General features: G+C 36.7%; 1 long non-coding RNA gene across 1 annotated transcript; it reads right to left on the bottom strand.

The window, feature by feature from the left end:
• Window positions 1–8,244: 8,244 nt before the first annotated feature.
• On the bottom strand, window positions 8,245–14,147 carry LOC126409266 (uncharacterized). The gene is made up of 3 exons (XR_007572175.1): window positions 13,675–14,147; window positions 13,436–13,563; window positions 8,245–8,429 (listed from the first exon to the last, which is right to left on the bottom strand). It is a non-coding gene; the product is annotated as an uncharacterized LOC126409266 (long non-coding RNA).
• Between the last annotated feature and the right edge of the window lie 10,201 nt (window positions 14,148–24,348).

Raw genomic sequence — 24,348 nt, 5'->3', positions numbered from 1 at the left:
GGTGGAGCAGGTTGTGAAGAAGGAGAATGAATGCGTGAAAGAAAATAAGGACGAGGAGGTGGTGAAAACGAATGGACAGGCCATAGAGTAAGTGAATGCAGGGTTCAGGAATTTGAGCAAGAGGTGGTGGTGGAAAGAAAGAGACAAGCTACAGAGACAAACAACACAAGGGATAGGGCATTTGAGCAACAGGAGGTAGCAGAAACAAAGGGACAGGCCGTGGAAACAAACGGACAGGCCGTGGTGTCAGAAATGAAGGGCCAGGCCGCAGAGACAAGGAATGGACGGGAGATGGAGCCTCAACAGAAGGAGTTGGCAGAAGAGGAGTGACTTCTGGAGCTAGAGAATGCAGAAAAGAAAGATAATGGGGAGCAGAATCCACTGCTTGACGAACTAGAGGGATTACTGTTAGATGTGCATATTGTACCTGCACTAAAAATTAGAGTTTCTAAGCGAAGGAGGAAGCCTGATTCAAATTTAGAGGTGGCGAAGATAGTTGGGAAAGAAAGGAGGCAATTGTGTGATGTCAATGTAGGTAATGTATGTTGTTTATTCAAGTATTTGTAATTAAAGTTTTGGTACTAGATAATATCTTTGACACTGGTATTTCTATTGCACAAATGCAGGCACTGCCAGTGGCATTCAGTCATTGATTGATATGAAGTTCAGTCAGACTCTCAAAAGCAGAGATTGGCGAGAATGCAAGTCTTGTTCTATGGCGCGATGGAACTCCAATGGGGGCCTTTGTACACCATGGCACAGAAGTGGGATTCTCGGACAAACGCATTTGTGTTTGATGGATTTGAGATGATGACCACCCTAGAAGATGTTGTTAGGCTGTTGCATTTGAGAACACATGAAAAACCTAGGCTTGGGATGTTCAGGTACAGCTTGATAGGGAAGAGCAATGACTTTTTATGGTTGACATATTTGGAGTTTAAGAAAGTTGTGGCCTTTGTAGGGAAGTCGATTTCATCAATTGTTTGAGCTATAGAATAAGTGGCAGCATGCAAAGCAAGATGCACATAGCAAAACTCTGCTTACAACCAATCTTCTGATTCATTACATGCCATATGTTATTCACTGCATTTTGGAATATATGCCATAAACACAAACGATGATGTGTCTTTAGCCATACGTGGGAGACTACAACTGCTAATGCACTGTCACCATTCATCAATACAACTTTGGGGTGCTTCCCATTCATGGCTTCGGTGAGTACCTTGAACAACCACTCAAATGCCTCAGTAGTCTGATGAAAGTAGGATGCTCTACCGAAAAAGCAACTTTTCGAGTGATGGTTCACCCCTACAAACTAAGCAAAGGGCCACCCATGAGTATTGACCTTCACGGTTGGGTCAAAACTAAGCACATCACTGAAGCATCTATAATCTAACCAAGACCCTCGAATATGCCTAGAAGAGATTTGTAGCATAACCATCCCCATCTGAATGGTGTTGTAGAAACTTGTACCTTTGCTTAATTTTTCATGAATAGATTCAACTAATGCCATAATTTTTCCTTCTTTTATCGATTCTATCTTCTTTCTCCTTAAGTGGTTTGTATGATCCTTGCAAGCGAATGGAACATTATCATGACCGCTTTCTACTTTAACAAATAGGTCATATGCTTTCCTTAGTGGTGTAACTGCACGATCAGCCAACTCAGTTACTTCAGCATTTGATGATGTCAATTTGTGATGCAACTTAACATGCAGCTCGTGTGAGAATGTGCCAATGGATGCTTGTGTTCAATCGTCACTACGCGGATAAAATATTTTTTATGTGGATGCCTTCCCACCTCAACTAGACCTTGCATCGATCCTGTGCTTAGTTACACATGCAGCTGATCTCTTCCATCAATCTTTCAAACATACATATGACCATTTCACAACTACGACATGTGTGTTTCTCTTTATCCTACCCTTCCATACATTAAATCCATGGCGAAAAGCATAATGATTGTAGAAGCTATATGTTGCATCCTCCGTCTCAAACTCTATTTCTAAAGTAGGAGAACATCCTTCAGGATCTTCCATCTCAGACTTCATTCCTATAGCAGGAAACTCCAATCCTACAGCAAGACTATGTTCTTGGAGATCATCCATCTCAAACTCCATTCCTACAGCAGGAATACGTTCTTTGGTATACTTTATTTGCTTGCAAAGGGACCCAATCTTTTGGTTGTTGTCATTTGTTGATGTAGATATTCCATACACCATGCCATTTGCACTGCATAAAGTAGATCAATCAAATAACGTTTTAACATTGTCTCACAAATTATTTGTTCACGCATAAATACCTTCCATCAAATAACATTCAACATTATCTCATCACAAAGTTCGACGATCAATAACGAACCTTATCTCACACCGTTTAGTTATACGTATCTCCCGTAGAAGTGTAGTTATCTCTTTCTCTAGTTACCATTCCTGCCCTTCTTGGTAGATCCATTATTATCTCATTATTTCATAACCATTCCTTTCGTTATGTGATTACGTTATTTTGTCTTTGTTTACTTATTGCTTACTTTGTACACGTGCCTTCTCTCATTTTGTCAATCAATAATGGGAGGAATGATTATAAAATAATGAGATAAATTGGGATGCAAAAACGTATCCCCTGAATTCGTTCTCTCACACATTCATTATGTTACAAATTCGTTATCTCACGCAAACTATACAAACATGTTACATCGTAACATTGTCTACCACCTAAACTAGGATGCATTCACTATTTTGTCTATAACATTATCTACCACAGGAATTGAGATGTACTGTTACCTGTTGCGTTGAGATTTTCTTCATTTTTCATGTCTTCATCACCTTTGCCTAAAGGTGCTGCTTCGATTTCTTTGTATATCCAAATGTTGAAAAATAAATCCTGTAGAAGTCATTGCCTTTGTCATTTAACGTCCACAAATAAAAAACTAGAATGATATCGCTGTGAACTCACTTTTATTCTGTTGTCATTTCTGCCATTTTTGTTTCAAGGTCAATCTTTCTTTAGTGGCAACCTCTACTCCCTTTCCTTCCTTCACTGGAAACCTCTATCTTCTTTTTTTCTCTTCCTAACCGTCTTCCTTCTTTTGGGTGAAGGAATGCATGCGGCGTGAAGGAACATAGGTTAAGTACGTATGTTGTGTCTGTGCAATGCAATGACATTCAAGTAAATATGCACGTGTACCTTTTTTTGGCACAAAGGTCATTACTGAATCCTTACATATACGTAGCAGGTCCACCCCCAGCGTATACACATGGTGCCCACGTAACTTGGTCTCATAACGCTGGGGGTTGTACTACATGTTTTGGGGATTATGTATATCATTTATATTTGTTTGGATCGATCTTCACATAGAAGTAGAATTTTTCATTTTCGTGGCTTTGATTTGTGTTATTTTAATTGTTCTGATTATTTGATTACTTTGTTTATGTTGGCGTTTGAAGCTGAAAAGAAGAATGCTTTTGATGCAATTGTGACACCATTCAATACCATTAGAGATTGTTTGGCAACAGTGGCGATTATTACTATTTAATGGCAGATCTACGTTGTAGCTAGTGCAGATAATTGTCTACACCATCTCACAAAATTTATTGCATTTACATATAGAAATTTAATTATTTTTTATTTTTTTTACATATGATTGCACCTTAAAATTTGAAATTTAAACTTAGAGTTCCCCTTAATAAAAAATATTTATGAGAGATTCATGAAACACTTGTTACGCTTTTACATGTATGTGCGCATATTCACAAGACTTTTACTGTTTGACAATTATGGTATCAGATGATGCTGTCATTATCGGGCCGTACAGTAACAACGACACTGATTAACAATGGACAACTCATAGATCACATGGAGTAGTACTGAAGAAAACTGCCTTACCTGCAATCCTGGTTGGTTGGATGAGGTTAAATAAGATGATTGTTTTTGGTAAAGTTGCTGCGAGAAAGATGCGATTAATGAAAGATGCATGCAGCAAGAAACAAAGACATTTACATCATCAAATAGACATGCAAACCATCCAGTGCGTTTTGGCAATTATCTCGACAAACTTTACCGTTCCAGGGAAACATCTGCTGGTCAGACATTTTGGTGAAATGTAATATTATAGGCCATGGCTTACTAAAAATGTATATATGGTTTTGTACGTATTTCCCATGCAGTTGTTTTTGCAAGATCTCGACTAGAATTTTGAGATGTAACCGTCTAATAAACTCAAAATATACAAAACAACTTGCGAAAGAAAAAAAATCATCAACAACATAATTGTAGATATTAAATCTAATTGCATAAAAATAAATCCACAGCTGCATAATATCCAGAAATAGTGGATGTCATTAATGAATCACATCTAGACGGTTGAAATCTGATGATCTTTCCTCATGCATATGCATGTAATGTTACCCAATAAAGCTCGTCTAGAAATGAAGTTGGACTTGCAAAAAAGCATCCAGCTCTGACAGCACACGCAAGCCAAACAAATACTGAACTGCCGGCCATTCTGGTTTCCATATATATGTGCGCACATCTATGTTGAAAGATTTTATTGCTTGATCCAAATGAACAAGAGTATGTGCTCGTAGATGATATCATGTTTAATAATTTACTAATTATAAGTTGATCCAAACACAATATGTGTTTCTGTCTGATCCCAATATGTTTATGAATCAGCTTGAGAATTACTGCTATATATTATATGCTTTCTATGGCTTCCGTATGCTATGTCTTGCTTGCAAATAGGCATGCGACTTTCCTAAAGCACTGAAAGCCATCTCGCCAAAGTCAACTAAAAACACAGAATTAGGCATTAACAAAACGTGTGTGATTGCCCACGTTTTCAGTTACGGTTTCACGGATAGGATTTTTAAGGCCGCAAGAACTTGACTATCACTCTCTTTGTCTCTCCCTCTCTCTCTTCAGAATTTAAAGTAAAGGTGGGTTTAGATCTACATCTTGTCATGCAACCCAAAGAAAACAAAGTTGGATCATCAGTGAAAGAACCATTCAAAATTGCAAGCTGGAATGGATGTGGGTGGTCGGCAGACGGCAAACAAGAAAACAAATTTTCTGACCCAATTAGGTGGCAACAAGGGCCCATGATTCAATTCTAGATGACGATTGGTGATTTTTGAATACTTGGTTCTGTTTCTTTTACTTATGAACATACTCTTCCAAATAAATTACTGCATGAGCAAGACGTAAGCTACGATGGAAGGTATTAGTTGGTTCTGTTTATTTCCAAGAAAGGAGAGAATCAGCCTTTGTGTTCTCTTTCAATTGCCCTACATGTTCTCCAATTCATTCTTAATGGAAGCTATGGCTTAACTTTCTTCTTTTCCTTCATAAACATGATAATAGTTGCTTTGCATGATTAGAAACTTTTCAGTTCCTTTAGTTTCGCGTGCAGCTAGCCTTAACTTGCATATAATTCTTTTGGGAAGAATTGAAGATCATGGAGCTATCTAATCTCTGGTCTTAAATATTGGAACTTAATTAAGCGGGGACATATATAGTTTTCATGGCTTGCTGGGTTTCTGAAAGCTAAACAATGTAATAGATGAAAAGCTGATTGTGTGTCCATTCACTCAAAAGAAGAGAAAAAACAGACCTTGGAGGAGCAGTTAAATGGAAATCGATTTACTGAATTGAAGATCATGGAGCTATCTAATCTCTGGTCTTAAATATTGGAACTTAATTAAGCGGGGACATATATAGTTTTCATGGCTTGCTGGGTTTCTGAAAGCTAAACAATGTAATAGATGAAAAGCTGATTGTGTGTCCATTCACTCAAAAGAAGAGAAAAAACAGACCTTGGAGGAGCAGTTAAATGGAAATCGATTTACCTAGCTTGTAGCTCCTTTTGTTGATGAGGAACGTGCATACTCCATGAATTCATAACCACCTCTCTCTACATGTCGAACCAGACATTGCTGCCTGCTGTTTTTGTGAAACGCCATTAATTGGTGGCCAAGCCAGAAACTGTGCTGCTAACGTCACACAGTAACGGAAAGGATGGTGTACACTTATGTAGGCGAACTGAGAAGCCGACCTAGCCTTTTTTTCTCTCTTTTTTTCCTTCTGACTCTTTGGCAGAAGGGCCAATTTGTCACGATCTCCGTGTGTGACATGTGGATGCATTCAATATATCTATCTGGTTTCTCTTCCTCCATGGCGCAAAATTGTCCGCGCACTTGTATTTTTTTTCCCTTTAATTTCCAAAAATTTTTCTTTCCTAATTTCAAACACCAAAGATGAAGATCAATTGCTCGAGTGGCGTATATTCGATCTTCCAGTGTAAATCCTAAAGATGCATGGACTGCATGCTAAAAGAAGCTGGCTGTCCACCACTTTCCTTCTCCTCCTTTGCCTCCAAGGCCCTTCATATATGCATATAAACCATGGTCGTCTAGCTACTTCTCAGTCGGTGCAGAAGGGAATAGAAGGTCATGTACGATTGGAAAGAAAAGTTTTGGATATATAAGCAAAGATGCGGAGGCATACCTTCAAAGCTGGTATGCCTGTCTCCCTGGCTGTCTACTTGTTAGTTGTGTGTCCCTAGACTCACTAAAGCATTGGTATTCCTGTCTCATTTCATAAGTTGCGTTAATGGACAATATGAAGATGATCAGAAATGGCCAAATTGAACGAGTAGGGTTCACACTTATAAAATGTCACTACAAATGCAATTTATTGCCATTTACGTCGGCTTAAGCCATCCGTTTAGGCAAAACCCGTTACCAATATCACATTGGCGATGCCATTTGAACTATTGACGATGGCAAAAGCCATTGCCAATAGCATACTTTCTTGTTGTGATGTGCACTTGGATCTTTTGTAAGTGTTTCATGTTACTGATGTAGGAATTTGTTTGAGAGAATTCTGTCTTGCTTCCCATGCACTGGTACATGGAAATTATGAATGGTCAAGCTCCCTTTTCCAGTTAATGAGATGAGGGTACTCCTTTCCAAGTCTTATTTTCACTTGCATTTCTATTTTCTTTTAGATTATGACAAGTGGATACCACTATATAGGCCTAGAAATGCCCAGAAAATTTGAAAAAACATAGCCAAACATGACTTCAAATAGTGAATTAAGGAATTTTGATGTTATATTATAGCTAATTTGGATGAGATTTTCCTTTTCCAATTAATGACACCAGTATTTTTTTTTCTATTTTTCTCTTTGTGCAATTTGCTATATTTGGATAATTGTTTAACTGAACTTTTGCTTTTTATGGTCATTTGTACCAACCAAAACCCCATACAATTAACTAACAAGCAAATAATTTTGTCCAATCTAATTGACAGGGATGTTATACCTCATATTGTTGCCTATTGCTTAAGCTTTCTTGCCACATCCCTATATGATAATTCTTTTCTTACAAATTTTGAACTCTCTCATACATGATAATCTTTTTTTTTCAATGGTTCAAACGATGTTGACCTTTGTGGTGCTAAGTTATACGGTTTGTCGGGTGAGGTACCATTTGTTTGTTTGTTAGAGGTGTCTGAATATGGATCCATGTTAGATCTCTATATCTCAGCCACTTGTGGGCAGGAAACACATGGATGATGTCAACCCAGCTGACCTTATTCTCAGTGGTAGGTGGCCACAATACAACACTTGTTTAATATTTGTTTTACATTTTTAAATATTTTTGGTCAAATTATAACTTAGCAACCAAACGTGCTTACCTAAGACCAGGTTGCTAAGTCAGCATGATTTCCCTTAAAACTTAGTTTAAGAAAACGGGCTCCTAGAGCCTGTTTGGCAATGAAAAAAGTTGTCTGAATCTGCCCTAAAATTAGGGCAGTTTCATGAAATATTAGGCTACGATATTATCAATTTATCAGTCTTTTAATGCAGCTTCATATATACTGTTAGTATTGCCTAGTGACCTGAAAGTAGACTCTCTTGTATGTTTAGGGTCAAATAGGCACACAAAGTCATTTTCTTCAAATACAATAACACATCTAAAAATTTTGAAAAGTATAGTTCTACGTACGGTGACAACCTGCTGAAATGATGGATAGTGGATAGCCTTTGTCACCAGCAGGATGAAGCTTTCCAATGAGCTCAGCTTCATGTCATACTCAGTAGGTGTGGCGAATCATATCGTTTAATTTGTTGCTTCGATTTTCCACCAAAATTTATGAATCCCAACTGACCATTTAGATCAGGTGATGAAACAAATCATGTTGTTAAGAAAGCATCAATATTGGCAGCTTATATATATGTCAAATGTGACTATTGCCAACAAGAGGTAGCTCATAAGGGGAGATGCTGGTGTGCTGCCAACAGCAGACATGGTCGGTAACGCGTCATGTGGAGCTGAACGGGTGGGAAATGAAGCTGATCTATATCGCCCCTTTGCTCACTGCCAGCAGCCATCGCCATGTGTGATAGCTGCCCTTCTCCACTGCAGAGCTGTCAATATTAATATTCAAAATATTTTAAACTGACAACAACTCACCATGCAGCTCACCATATGTTAATTTTGGGAAAAAAGATAACACCTACCCACAATCATAGCAACTCACCATGCATGAAGGTTGGAAAGAAAATATTGCATGATAAACTTGGAAAGAATACAACGCATGATCACAACTCCTCATGTATGAATTATGGAAAGAGGGTGATGTATGATCAAGAAATGGATCTGACACCACATGCAGCTACAAATCAGGAACAAGGTTGTAGCAATGAATGCATGTAGAAATTATTGTGAAAACAAATTCTTCTAAATAAAGCTGAAGGAAATTCAAAAATTAATATTGACCCATCCCTTGTATAAAGTACAAGGCAATAAAAGAAGACTCATCATCGTTTTGATGGCTCAGTAGCATGATGCAGGATAATATCTGAACCATGTTAAATTTCTCTTTTTCCATCATCCTTTTCATGGTATCAGAGCCGTGCAAGCCCTTTTGGGACCTTCTCTTACTGATTTCTTTTCTACTACTTTAATGGCATCATCCTCAGCAACGTCATTGGCTAAGTTCTCTTTTCCTTCAAATGTGAATGTTGCTAATTTTGTCTCGGTCAAGTTCACGCATAAGAATTTTCTTCTCTGGCAAACTCATATGCTTGGCCTCATAGAAAGCCAGGATCTTCTTGAGTTTATTGGTGGCACTATTCCTACGTCAAGTTCCACAATTGAACATTTGAAACTACAGAAAATGGTGAACCTATCAACAGCCTTAATCTTGATTTCAGTGACCTGGAAAAAATCAGATCGATTGCTTCAAGGCTAGCTTTCAGTATCTCTGTCTGAAGAGGTGTTCAGTCTAGTCATTGGACACAAGACTTCAGCAGAAGTATCGATGACCTTAACAACAACATTTGCACGTGAGTCAAAAGAGAGACATTTTCTATCGAATAGGAAATTACAAACTTATCAAAAACAAGATAAGTCCATTACCGAGTACATCACTGGATTGAAGTCTATTTTTGATGAACTAGCTGCTATAGGCAAGCCTCTCAATGATGAAGATAAAGTTTTTTGGTTGATGACTGGTTATGAAGCCTTCTTCACCTCTATTCATATGCCACCAATTTTGTTGTATCGTAAAGGTGCCCTGTTACTTTAAAATCATGAGAGCATGAAGATCCTTAGTGCAAGCAAAAGCAAGTTGAATGCTAATGTTGCATTTCTCACCCAGCAGACAGGAAATCAAAATAACAAGGGTCGCTACAACAACAATAAATGCAGAAACAACAATCACTTTAACTGAAGAGGCCGTGGATTTGTTCCAGTTTCTTAATCTCGTGACAATCATGGATCAGCCAACTCTAATGGAGCTTCTTCAAACAAACCGAAGGTACCATGCCAAATATGTGGACAAAATAATCACTCTTCTCTTAAATATTATCATATATTTGATCAGTCATATCAACCACGAGATGTACCTCAAGCATTCACTAATCTAAAGGTGTCAGATCCAAAGGACCAAGATTGGTATCTAGATACATGAGCAGCTTCTTATGTCACAAACAATTCACGTAATCTTCAAAACTGTGTTAAGTACAAATGATCAGATAAAATAATGCTAGGAAATGGTGAAAAATTGGACATTGCTCATATTGGAACAGCCAACATAAAGGTCGGATCCAAAATTCTCTCTCTCTCTCTCTCTCTCTCTCTCTCTCTCTCTAGATAATGTTTTGGTGGTTCCAGGTATAAAAAAGAGCTAAATCTTTGTGAGCCAACCCACCAGTACCATGCCATATTTATTTGAATTCCCTTTTAACTTGTTTGTGATTAAGGACAAGGAGACCAAGGCAGTGATAGCAGCATGATCTGGAGAATCAGACTTACATGCGCTCAAAGGCAATCCAAAGGACATTTTTTTTCAGCAAGGTTTCGAACAGCTTCTTCCAATGTTTGGCATGGATGCTTGGGGCATCTGCATGCTATAATTATTGATTTTATGTCAGCAAATAAAATGAGTCTTGAACAAAACGACAGGTTTTACCATTTGTCAAAGTTGCCAAATGGAAAAATCTTGTCGACTTCCACTTCTTCCAATAGAGGTTGATTGTGGTGCTATGTTTGAAAAGGTCCACTCCAATTTGTGGAGACCAGCTCCAGTGGCTTCTTGTCAAAGCATTAAATATTATGCTTATCAATTCACTCGTTATTCTTGGTACTATCCTATAAAGAGAAAGTCAGATTTTTTTTCTTCCAAGTTTCTTGAATTACATACAATGATAAAAAATTAATTTAGTATTTCTATGAAGGTTTTTCAAACTAACGATGAAGGAGAATTCCACAGCTCTTGTTAGGTTGATGATCTTAAAGATCATGGCATCATCCATCAGAAACTTGCCCAAAATCGCCTGCCCAAAATGGCATCACAGACCGTAAGCACAGGTCAGTTAAAAAATGAGGACTTACTCTCCTCTTTCATAGTGGATTACCAGCACAATATTGGGTGGAGGCCTTCTCTACTGCCATTTTGCTCATAAACCGTCTGCCCTCTCAAACGCTGAACAAGGAAAGCCCATACAAGCTACTATTTGGGAAGCAATCACATTATTCTTGCTTGTGTGCCTTTGAAAGCAGATGTCACCCTTATTTACGATTATATAATCAGCACAAATTCCAGCCAAAATCGTTGCCATGTATATTTATTGGGTATACTGAGCATCATGATGGGTATAGATGTAGATGTCTATACCCTTCCACTGGACGTGTCTATATATCACGCCATGTAGTCCTTGATCAAACTTTCCTTCCTTTTCATCAACCTCAAACTCATAGTTATGCTCATCCCACTCGTGATAATTTTGTCTCATTCTCCCTACATCCACCTGATGAACATACAGCCCATAATAATGATCAACGGCTTGCACAAATGCATGTTGGAGATCCTCCTTTGGAACTAGAGGACCAACCTCATATAACAACCAAGTCAATCACCACCCTTAATTACCATCAACCTCCTAACATACCAACAACCCATCCTCTGCCAATTGAATCTTCACCACCTACTCAACCACTACTACTGACATCATCTGCTTCCCATGCCATGACCACTAGATCCAAATCTTGAATAGTAAAACCAAATCCAAAATATGCGTTTACCATTTCTATGCTGAAGGAACCAAACCACTATACTATGGCACTAAAACATGGAGGCTGGAATAAAGCAATGGAAGATGAGATGGCGGCACTACAAGCATACAATGCTTGGCCTCTTGTGCAAAGGAATCCACACATGCATGTCATTGGCGGCCGGTGGGCATTCAAAACAAAACAAAAAAGTGATAGGACATTGGAACGACTCAAGTCGCGTCTAGTGACTCAAGGGTATAGTCAAATCCAAGGTATTGATTTTCTAGAGACTCACCGGTGGTTAAATTTGCTACAATTCGAATGGTTTTAGGTATTGATCTAGCACATGATTGGCTTCTCAAACAATTAGATGTAAAAAATGTATTTTTAAATGGCCATATACAAGAATTGGTTTTATATTGAGATTCAAAGATGCTACTCATCCAAATCATGTCTGCCGACTGAATAGAACCATGTATGGACTGAAGCAAGCCCCTCGGGCTTGGTATGATCGCTTTGCAAAATTTCTATTCATCATGAGATTCATTGATAGCATGTTCGACTCATTTCTCTTTGTTCGGCGCCAAGATAATGATGTTACTCTTCTCTTACTTTACGTTGACGACATCATTTTAACCGGTAACTCTAAAAAAATTTAAATGAGTTTATTGAGCAAGTAAGGGAAGAGTATGCAATGAATGGTTTGGGAGATGTTAATTTTTTTCCTTTGCATTCAGCTTCAAAGGAAATCAGATGGCATGTTTCTTGATCAACAAAAATATTCCAACGACATCGTTTGTCGAGCAAATATGCAGAATTGTAAATCCACCAACATTCCCATCATGGTTAACGCAAAAGATGATGCCTCCATGGATGCGCGATAAGTTGATGTTACTGGCTATTGAAGCCTTGTTGAAGCACTTCAATATCTCACTCTAACCCAGCGAGACTTGCCGTTTGTGGTGAATTTTTTTTTCCAATTTATGCATGCACCCACTCTTGAATATTTTCAGCTGGTGAAAGAATTGCTTGACATGTTCATGGCACATCTCACTATGGCATGAATTTTTTCAAGAGAAAATCCACCTCGCTTGAAGCCTATTTTGATGCAGATTGGACCAGATGCCCAAACAGTAGACGATCAACTTCTAACTATTGCATTTTTGTGGGACTGCTTGCATCTCAAGGAGTTCTAAGAAGCAACCAACCATGCTAGGTCATAGTGTGAAGCTAAATGTCGTGCCCTTGCTACAGCCACCACAGAGATTACTAGGGTCACATACTCACATTTATACTCCAAGACGTTGGAATCTATTTACCTAAGCCACCAATTTTACTGTGTGATAATATTTCAGCTTTGCATACATCCATACATAAAGCAGGTTTTTCATGTCGAATTGGACTATCACTTTGTACGAGAAAAAGTTGCTCTTGGATCACTCGAGACTCAATATGTTACAGCCGAACATCAATTAGCAGATTTATTTACAAAGCCACTCCCTTCTGCTCTGTTCAATTATCTTATTTGCAATCTTGGGCTTCATCAGATCTCACCCCTGTGATTGAAAGGGGATGGCAACAACTCACCATGCTCACCATGTGTCAACTTTGGAAAGAAGCAGAATCATTGCAACTCACCATGCATGAAGGTTGAAAAGAAATTATTGCATGATAAGATTGAAAAAAAGACAACGCATGATCACAACTCCCCGTGTATAAATTATGGAAAGAAGGTGACACATGATCAAGAAATGGATTTGACACCACACGCAGCTACAAATCAGGAACAAGGTTGTGGCAATGAGTGCATGCAAAAATTATTGTGGAAACAAATTCTCCTAAATAAAGCAGAAGGAAATTAAATATTGTAACTTACCCGTCTCTTGTATAAATTTATTTTCTTCATCATTTTCATACAACCACCACCAATAAATGTTGAGTGGATGTCATACTCTGCTGGACCATTCGAGTTACTCAAAATGATTTTTCAAATTAACTCGATGTCTGAATATTACAACAACAACGGAATATTAAACCTGCCGAAAATTAAGATGACTGGAATGATATAAAGTTGGGCTTCCTTTTTGGCAGCCACCGAGAGAAGTAATAACTTACCAAGTTATGCCGCCTCAAGTCTCCTACCAAGATAGGGGCTGAATTAGCAGGCCAGAGCACTAAACTTGATGCAGAAGGAAAGAAGTAGATACACACGCTTTCATTGTCATACATAAATTGGGCATCTCAAGCTTCCTATATCTTCCGCGAGAAAAGCTAGATCAGAACATGGCGGCGACGCGTGGACCTTGGAGGCAGAAGGGGGAGGGAGGCAATGGCTCCTCGATTGGAAAATAGCCTCTTTAGCCACATTTCGTTCTTAAATTAAGGTATCCAGCTACTTTTAGCTCTTCATTCATCTTATGGTATAATCTCGAAGTAGTGGCTGAGGCAGGTGTGAGCTTGTCAATGGATATTTTATATGTTGAGACCTCCTAGCTAGTTATTTTTTGATAATTAATTTTCACATAGATGCTCTTTAAAGGTCTAAAATTTAAAGCATTAGCACCACCCAGCAAGAAATTTCCGGCTCAGCCAACACAAAATAAGCCATTCGAGCCGTCGATCTCCATCTTTGCCTTTATAAATGGGAAGGTATTTCTTGGAAATTAAGGAAAATGGTTGCTGTATATCACAACAATTTTGCTGTATATTCACCTGGCTTGCTCTGCGATGGGCTCAGATTCACCCTTCTGGTGAACAGCAAAAATTAAGAGAAAAAGGAAAAAACAGTGAATTCTCAGTTCGAATGCGTGGAGCTAGTTTCATTTTACATGCATGCTTCCCTAGCAGAAAAATTATTTGATCATGCCAATTCTACTGCTTCCCACCAATTAAGGGAAATATCAGGCTGCATGTTCATGTCGTTAGACATATACACAGAAGCTGAGGTAAATTCATGAAAAGCCTTCGTCATCTCATCAAAAGGAGCTAGCCACATAAATTCCCATAATTTAACTTCTCACAGAAGCTATGTTTTTGTTTTCTTTTCTTTTGAGTTAATCCATAGACACCCTAGCTAGGTAGCTTTCTTTCATTTTGCAACAAGGAATTGAAATTATTCATCTTCCCAATTTTTCAATAACTGCATAGATTTTCAACTCTTGAGCTCTTCAGAGAAAATGATGACACTGATCGTTGGGAACCCAATCCTTTCCTTGGAATTACTAACTAAAACCTCGAAGAAGGGCAGCCCTGAACCGTGAAGCTAAAACAATTGGACATAAAGTTCTTAAAATGAGTAGTGGCTATTTTATCAATCACGATTCAGCTTAGGGTTCAGAGTGATAATATCATGTTTTGTATTTTTAACGTTTTGGAATGCTCGCGGCTCTTGTTTGTTCGGTAATTAATTTGCCTGGTAGAAGGGTGTCTTCTTCTGAAGTGAAAAGGAAACAGAACTACAGAATTTAATTGCGGACAGAATTGAGAGCCTTTGTGCTGTTGGCACAGCTCACTCTGAGACCATACAATTATTGTCATATGGCATATGCGAAACAACTCACATGGAGGCCACGTTGCTGCACTGAACGTAACACTTTGAGTTGTCCATCATCTTGCCCAATTATTGCATGCCATCAGTGTCTTCATGATTACATGCCCGATATCCATAGGTCTGATGCCGTATCGTCTCCACCTACAGATGGCATACTAAGCTTCCCTTTCTTTGGCTTCAAACTCCTTTCGGGGCTTAGAGTCGGTACCTGATATTCGATCCCACTTGAGCTTGAGTTCCGGTCTTGAAAAAAGAATATCGGGTCTATCTGGTCTGTTATCGAGTCGACTCGAATTAATCCTTATTTGGTTCGATTATATTTTTTAATATATATTCTATTAATTTTTATATATAGTTATAATATTTTATTACGATTAATTATATTTATATATTATTTTATATTTAAAATATAACATATTTTTTAATGTAATCGAATCGGACTCGGACTCGAGCTTTAAGTATTGGGTCGAACTGGCACCAAAGTTTCAGCTGTCGAACCAGCTTGAGCCCGACTTCTTATCAAGCCGGGGCCGGACAGGGCCGAGCCAATGCCAGCCCTACTTCAAACACAAACGAAGTAACTCAAAATATTGACCATGGTATATGTGGGAAAATATTCTTCTTATCATTTCATAACATACAACGCTTGCCGATCAGTAATAAGTGGATCATTTTCTGTCTAAATCCTGGTAAGTGTAACACTAACTTACCTGTGCATTATAATGTTGTGCATGACTAGTTCTTGACAATTTTTTGACTCACTGTCAAATACAAGCACTTACTTAAACAAATACGTACATGTAACCAAGTTTGGTATAGGCAACACAACAAAGAACATCTTCAACCAGGTTTTGATATGAAACCGGGTCTGTCAATAACCAAGTTTATCTATAAATAAATAAAAAATGGAAACAAGGAAAATTAAATGAATTTATCTTGACAATTAATCTCCAGCCATTGACGTGCAGGCTTATAATCAATCGGCTGACACGTGCAGAGAAATCAGCTCATCGATTAAATGTCAGTGGATCTGACACCTTTATAGACACAAGTCAAACAATTACTCAATTGTTACGTGAAAGTTATTTCGTATTTCTAGAGACAAGTCAAACAGACTGTAACTTAATTTAACAACCTACCCAACTACTGACGAGTCAAATGAATATATATATATATATATATATATATATATATATATATATATATATTAAAACTAAACGAGCCAACCAGCGGCTTCCTCATCCCATAATTTTTACTGGTGGTGGATTAAGAAGAAATTTTGAAATGGATGTTATGATCCTTCCTAAATGTTCAACAATTACTCTGACGACAATTACTTTTCCTCTCAAATTTCTTCTACATTTTTGTGCTTCTTTCATCATCTTTATATTATCCATTTTTCCTTGTATACATTATATGTATATGTATATATATGGAAATCTGTAGAGACCAGACTATTTAGGTTAGGGACAAAAAACCAAATCGTTTAAATGTGATGTTTAAAGCAATTTTTTTTTGCAATCTATCTTTACCAATATAATCTTAAGAATATGTTAATGCAAAACATATACTAAAATTGAAACTTAATAGTGCTTTTATAGTAACAAAAAATGAATGGCTCTCATAACATCCACATTTTTTTAATAGAAAAATCAATATTTTTCATAAAAACGTGGTTTATGTCAAAATAGATTTTTTAAATGTATTAGGGTGTTTATATTTATTTAAAAATATTTTTTAGATAAAAAATATTATATATATATGTATGTATATATAAGTAGAAAAGGTAAATACAGCTAAGCCAGAGGTTGTATTTTCATTACATTAAGATTCTTCAAGCTGAAATTAGTATTATTATATATAAGATTTGTTTTTCGGAAACCATGAAAAGGTGAGTTATTTTCCTTGTAGTCCATATATATTTGGAAGTTATTTCCAAAAGATTGCATCTCCTTTACTAATTTTCATACTAATTACGTTAAACATCCCACAAACATTGTGATATTTTATATTGAGACCTCACCAACATTTTATTGGTTTGCATTGGATTGCTCATTAATGCTGTTTATCTATGGTGAAAGATGACAGCAAAAATTTTTAAGTGCGTCCTTTCTAAAGGGTGAAAGACAATTCATAGCTGGGTTTTCGGAAAAACTAACCATAAAATTAACGGAAGCTGATCTAAAATCAACAAAAAAAAACATGTATCCTTGTTGTGAAAAAAAAAAGAATTAAGGGGTCGTTATGCATGTACCATCGTTTACATTGTATATATATTAGTATATACCTTTTTACTTTTTTTTTCCAACACCTAATTATTCGAAGACTTGATCTCTCTCTCTTTATATGTGAACAACTGAACATGTGCTTTTCACAAGGATAAAAAGGAATATAGCAAGAAAAAACAATTTTATAACTGTCTTGTCCCAAAATAAAAATAAACTCCTTAATATTCACAACTATTTAATGCATTGTTGAGAATTTAAGTTGCCCATGAATTTAAAAGATAAAAAGTAAAGCAGTATCCAAAATAGTTAGTTGACCCCCAATTACTAGTAGTCTTAATTAATAGTCGGAAAACCATGTTTAATATCAGACCTAGCACACATGTTTACAGTTTCGTTTTTAACCATTATGATGATTCTTCAACTTTTGTTTGGAAAATTCCAGAGCCAGGTGCATATTTCGTATCTTAAATATTATTGCTAAACTTATTTCTCTCTCTTTCTTTTTAATTCTTTTGGAGATTATGTGAAGCAGTAACAATTTTAAAGAAGTGTTTGTTGTACTTAAACCTTAAACCCAAAATTGTGGAATGAGATTCAAGTTGTTTTTGGAAAGCCCCGCCTGATGTATTGGTTGGAGAATTTAAAAGATATCATCATTTTAATTGCTTTCTTTTATTTTTTCTTATGTACCTTTTAGTGCTTCATCTTTTGAACCAATCGATCCTCATTTTATTGGCAGCGTTTCACTAAACCACATCTTTGATCTTCCTATTTTATTTTATCTTTATTAGCCATTTCACAAAACAAACATTGTTCGTTTAGAACACATGCTTTTGAAATACATGTTCCCAGAAGACCATGTTGTTGTTTTAGTAACATGGTGTAATTATATCTATGTTCAATTGTTGGATTTAAAAAGCATCTCTAAACTTCATATTTTGAAGGAACAGAAAATGGTTTTTTTCCTTTTCACTAATTGGCTACTTGAAAAGTCGCAAGGCATCATTCAATGGACATTAAGTGCATGTGCAATGTTGACAGAAAAAACTAAAGGCGTAACAATCCCAAATTTTTGATGCATTTTTTTCTTAAATATAGCACACGGAAATAATTTTAAAAACATCCACAACTTTAAAATTATTAGGCATCATTACAAATTAGTGACGATAAGCCACCATCACTTGGGAAATAAATGGAATCAAGCCGACAAAGTCAAAGCTTAGTACAAAAGTAAAATCAAATCAACAAATCCAAAGCATAGTACAAAATTAAGATCAAGTCAACAAGAGCAAAGCTTTGTACAAAAGTAAAAGACACAAAAATTATCAACAAGCTTCTGACATGTTTGGACTTATTTGGACCTTATGAAACCATCTTAGCAATGTAACAATGACGTTACCAGTCTTCCTGTCTTCAAGGACACCTTAAAAAAGAAGATGAGAGTGAGAGCTTGGGAAATTACATGGTTTATTCCAGCTAATAATAGGAAATTCCGAAGTCAACACTTGCCTTCACTATTACATGAAATCAAGAGATTCAATACATGATTCCAATAACAAATATGTACATGCAACAACATTTATTAAATATATGCATGCACATATGCATGAAGCAATAACCATTATCCATTGGCATGCTTGCAGCTATATGGGTACTATCCAAGCAATGTCTCATGCATCATATCAAACTTATAGATCAGTGACGGACTTTCTCTATTTAACCGGCCTTTAAAGGACAAGATGGAGAATATTTGCCCCAAATATCATGGCAAGGGAAATAGGTCATGCCACAACTGTCAGACTCAAAAGCACAAGGCGGATTCAGGTGCAGAAGGGCAACCATCTTCTTCTTGGTCATGCAACAAGAAGTAATGCAGCCTTGATCATTTGAACGACATCATGGTCAGGCCAGATAATTCCTTTAGTATGATCAAGAATGCATATGTTTTCAATACATATAAAGAGTTCAAGTATTTGTTTATTCAAAGCAAACTAATGATAAAACATGGCCATCATAGTCTCTCTATAATTCATATGTATCATTCCACTAATTAATGGTTCAGACTCTTTCAAAACTAAATTCAACTATATCTGTCATTTAGGAAAGTTAGTTACAACAACATATATGTGCATGCATATGCATAATTTAAAATAAATCAAGATCATTGAAATAATCCATGTCTAGGGTATTTCAAGTGTGCTTTATATTCTTAAATTATCTTTTATCTTGAAGTCAAATTTATAAAGATAAAACACGAGACAATAAGTCCAGACTCATTTAACTTATATAGGTCATACTAGGTTTGGTCCAGCCTTATCTTAAGTTTGGCTTAATGTGAAAGAAATCCAATCGTTGAACTTTGTTTTGCAGTAAATAAAAATCAGGAAGATATAGAAAAGTCAAATGGAACAAGTATGTCCACAAACTCGTATTTGAAATTTCAAATAAATATACATGGTGGGATGAATTTTCAGACCTCCGAACACTGCTTTTTAATTTAAAGTAAAGATTTGTTTCAAATTTTGCATAAAACGGGGCCCAAAGGCAGCTTAAAATATGAAGTGCACTTTTTATACATAGTTGTAAGATACTAGTGGGATAAATGTTATAAAATTATGACGTTTTTCTGAAAACTTCGTCTAAAGCTTGTTGCAGTTGCAAATTCTTTTGTAAAAGGTATGAACCCTCCTTTTGCCACTTCTTTTCCTCATTTTCCCTCCCTTTCTCTACCTTCTACCGATTTTTCTATTGGTTAACGTCATGTAAGGTAGTAGGCCCATGTTATTGCCATCTCTTGCAAGTTCACTAGTGATTCCAACCATCTGACTATGCCACCAACAACATACAGTTGGTCGAACAAATGATGTGTTTCTCTCTTTTATTATTATTATTATTATATAAATATTATTATTATCATCTTCTTTCCTCTTGGTTTTCCATTGTTGCAAGGTTGTTCAAATATTGGTGGACCTTAGCCAAACAAGGACTCTATTGCTATCAAGCGAGGCAAAGTGAGGGAGGTACATAAACTCCAACATTTTGCTTGGTTCTCTTTTTTTAGATATTTGTGTTGGAATAAAAATGTGCAAATGTAAATGCTAAAAATGTATATATGAGAGAAGAGGGAGAAAGGGAGATAACATAATATTAACTTATGTGTTTCAGTCTAACTATGGCATACATCCACAACACCTTTTCATTTACAATTCTTCAAACTCAAATAGAAAACTGAACTCATTTACATGACTCCAATGTTGATGAATAAGCACCATAAGCCCTTTTGGCCTTTAGCAAGTTGTTCACATTCCTTTTGAGTACAAGGTAGGTGATTCAACATTTCCATTCTGATTTGATCCAATTTCTCTTGTAAAGGAGTTATATTCTGTTTGTTTCATCGGAGCTTTATCAAGACAACTTTATATTATTACTTTTGCCTTATCTTTTCTTTATTGGTTATGACTTTGCCTCCAAGAGCATCCGAATGCCTTCAAAGTGGGTTATACACACCACCATGGAGCACGAAAATTTCATGCCCAGGCCTGTGATGTTGCCACGTGGTGACCAAAGGTTTTGGGATTCAACAATAGAATCAAGATTGGCAGCCAACAAATTTACTTAGTCCATAATACCCTGATGGGGAAGGCAGCAATGATTGTGTCTGTTGATACGCGTAGGTTGTTATAACCAATATACCCATATGAGTGGTAAAGAAGTGTCTTCATTTTTTGGTTTCACCACTTTCGTTATCTTATAGTTATGTCGTTATCTAACACTCCTTTCATCATCTCAGATGCTATGGGACATGTTCCGTTATCTCATACCCCTACCACTATCTCAAACCCTAGAAGACTATTTCATTTTGTCATATGCTATAAGACTCGTTGCTTTATCTCATACCCTTGTCATTATCTTAGATGCTATAAAACTAGTTTTATTATGTAACAATCCCATCATTATCATAGACACTATGGCACGTGGTTCGTTATCTCATAACCCTGCCAATATCTCAGATGCTATGGAATGCATTATTTGGTCCACGTCCTCTCATTATCTCATAACTCTTTTGTTATCCAAGACACTATGGGGCATCCTGCCGGTTATTTATCTCAAATCCTATAGGACACTGTATTTGGTTCTGCTGCTTTCATTATCTCAGACACTATAGGACACATTATTTGGTCATGCTTGTTTCGCCATCTCAGATGCTATAGGACACATGTTAAGAATGTTTGTTGTGTCTACCTTGTGGACGCCCTTTTCCATGATGCTGATGGACTACGTGAATCAGGATGGACCATAGCACAGTAAAAATCATTCCATAAAATGGATGGCTTTGATATTCTGGATGATTTACAGATTGACTGTTGAGGACTTGGTAAAGTTTCTAGGGAAATATTTGTTTCAACCTCATCACTTGATACTAAAACAATTTCAGATGGTTGTTCAATGTTTGTACAATCAGTAGTCATGAGATCATCTTGGCTTTCATTCAGTTGAGAAGAACAAGGGCCTTGCTCACTTGAATTTCTGCTCTCAAGCGTATGATTGTCAACAAATGTGAGAGGAATAACTAGAAAATGTGAGACTTTTCTCCGATCCTTTGAGAATTTGAAGGGAAATTCAGTTTCATTGAAGAACCACATCCCTACGAATGAATTTTTTTTTGGTTTCCAAATCAGTAGATTGTACCCTTTTTGTTCAATAGGATACCCAATGAACACACCTCGCTGAACCTTGTGACTGGGGATGCCAACAGTTCGTATTCAGATCCAATATATCCTTAATCATATCAGGTTTTAGGATAATCAAATATTCGGATTCGAATTCGAATAAAGAAAAGTCAAATCCGAATGCGAATTCCAATTTTACGATCCGAATCTGATTCTTATATTTATATTTGAATCCAAATTTTCAACCAGATTTTTTCTAAATTTCAAAATTTAATAGCAGTAGATATAGGATATTTGTCTAAAAATGAATCTGATCAGAATTTGTATCCAAATTCGATCGGATAGTTATGTATATCTGAATCTGAATTCGCATATGATTGGATGTCATTTATTAAATCCGAATCCAATCTGATTCCTAATTGGATATTTTTTTTTTCCATATCTGATTTTTTTGGATCGGATTGGTCAGATATCCAATTCAAATTGGACATATTGACATCCTACATGTGACCAAATTTTCCATGTCGTTTGAGGTTGGTAGAAAATACAAACAACCAAACACGCATATATGCTTGTAAGGTGGTTTTCTTTTAAAGAATTTTGCAAAGGGAGATTCTTTGGCAAGTTTTTTTTTTTTTGGATGGGGTCCTATTGTTAAATATGTGGCTGTTAATGCATGTAAGTCCAACATTTTAAGGGTAGGCCTGACTGAAACTTGAGAGCATACACCACATTAAACCAACTATGCCGTTTTTGTGAGCAGCCATGTAGGGGCATGAATGTTGATGTAGGATGTCTCAATCACGGAAAAAAAATTGTCATTGAGAAGACCTCGGTTCCACTATCTATCCAAATTTTAACAATCCATTTTGAATTGTTTCTCAGTAATGTTAATGAAATGCTTAAGGAAATCACCTACTTCCGTTTATATTAATAGGTAAACCCACATGGCTCTTGAAAAATCATCCATAATAGACAAAAGGTGTAGTGCTTGAGTATGCGATGCTTGGGAAACATCACAATGTAGCAAATCAAAAGGTTTAGCAAAACATAATTCACTTAATTTGAACATCAATCTATATTTTTTAGCACACTACATACTTCACAGAAATTATTTGACAACTTAATGATGGAGTCATGCTATCAGAGCATTTGGTTCTTTGAGCAGGATGGGTGCCAAGTCTCATATGCCAAACATCAAAATCTGACTGAGTGGGTATCGTGAACAAGCAGTCTATAGTTGTAAGAGGTGACTTGAAAATGAAGAATCCCCTGATGAATCACCCAGCTCAGTCCGTCTTGGAGATCGGGTCCTGCACAAAGCACCCAGTAGTGGGGAAATCAAATGACATTTGGTTTTCTGAATAAATCAGCTCATTGACAATATGTTGTAAGCAGTTGTAAGCAAAATTTGGAAGAAAATACACTTTTTGAATAAAAATGGAAGGTGATAGAAGAGCTTTACCGACACGTGTTCTGTTGTCCTGAACCTAATTGAAAATGGAACAGCTAATTTGTGTCATCTAGCAATGATTTATGGCAGCATGACATGTGGTGACTAGCACCAATATCTATTACCCAGGTGTCTAGTTTGAAGAATGACATAGCGCTGGAATGTTTATTTTGGGTTACTGATGATTTTTTGAGGAGTTGTTTGAATTTATTATATTCATCTTGAGTTAGAATTGGAGCAGTGTCCTTGCTGAACTATTTTCCATACGTGGTGGAGATTAAGGCATTGAATCAGTTTTCTCTCCAACAAGGCCTTGATAATACCCCCTTGTCTTGCTCTGTTTTCCACCTTAAAAGTTTGGAGGGTAACCATTTAATTTAAGCATCGTTCCTTTGATGTCCTACAATCTTGCAGCAATTGCAGAAGTATTGTGGGTGCTTGTTTTGTTGGTTTTCGAACGCATTCAAATTTGCACTTGCTGAGAGACCAACATACTTGACAGCACTAGTTTGAAGACGAGCTTCTCCTCTTGAAGGACCAGTGCATGTCTTTTGTAGAGAAGGCAAGGGTTTCATAAGTAGAATTTGCCTTCTTATAGCATTCAATGAATCATTGAATCTAATCAGAAATTCAATCATTCTCTCTTCTTGTTGCTTTCAGCAACCACTTTCAAGGCATTGCATGAGCATTCCGAAAGAACATCATAGGATGAAAGCTTATCCCAATATTGTAAAATAAAGAGCAACAAATATATTTTATTGATTCAAACGACTAATGGAGGACTTGAGTTGGTACTTATGAGGGGTTGTGCTTTCAGTGAATTGGTCCTTTAACTGTGCCCCACACTTCAATAGTTGTGGTGCCGTAGATGATATTGCTTGATAATTC

The sequence above is a fragment of the Nymphaea colorata genome, unplaced genomic scaffold (genome assembly GCF_008831285.2).
Source record: "Nymphaea colorata isolate Beijing-Zhang1983 unplaced genomic scaffold, ASM883128v2 scaffold0001, whole genome shotgun sequence".
NCBI lineage: Eukaryota > Viridiplantae > Streptophyta > Magnoliopsida > Nymphaeales > Nymphaeaceae > Nymphaea > Nymphaea colorata.
Note: the sequence above shows the minus strand (reverse complement) of the source record. Positions and strands in the feature narration are given on the sequence as shown.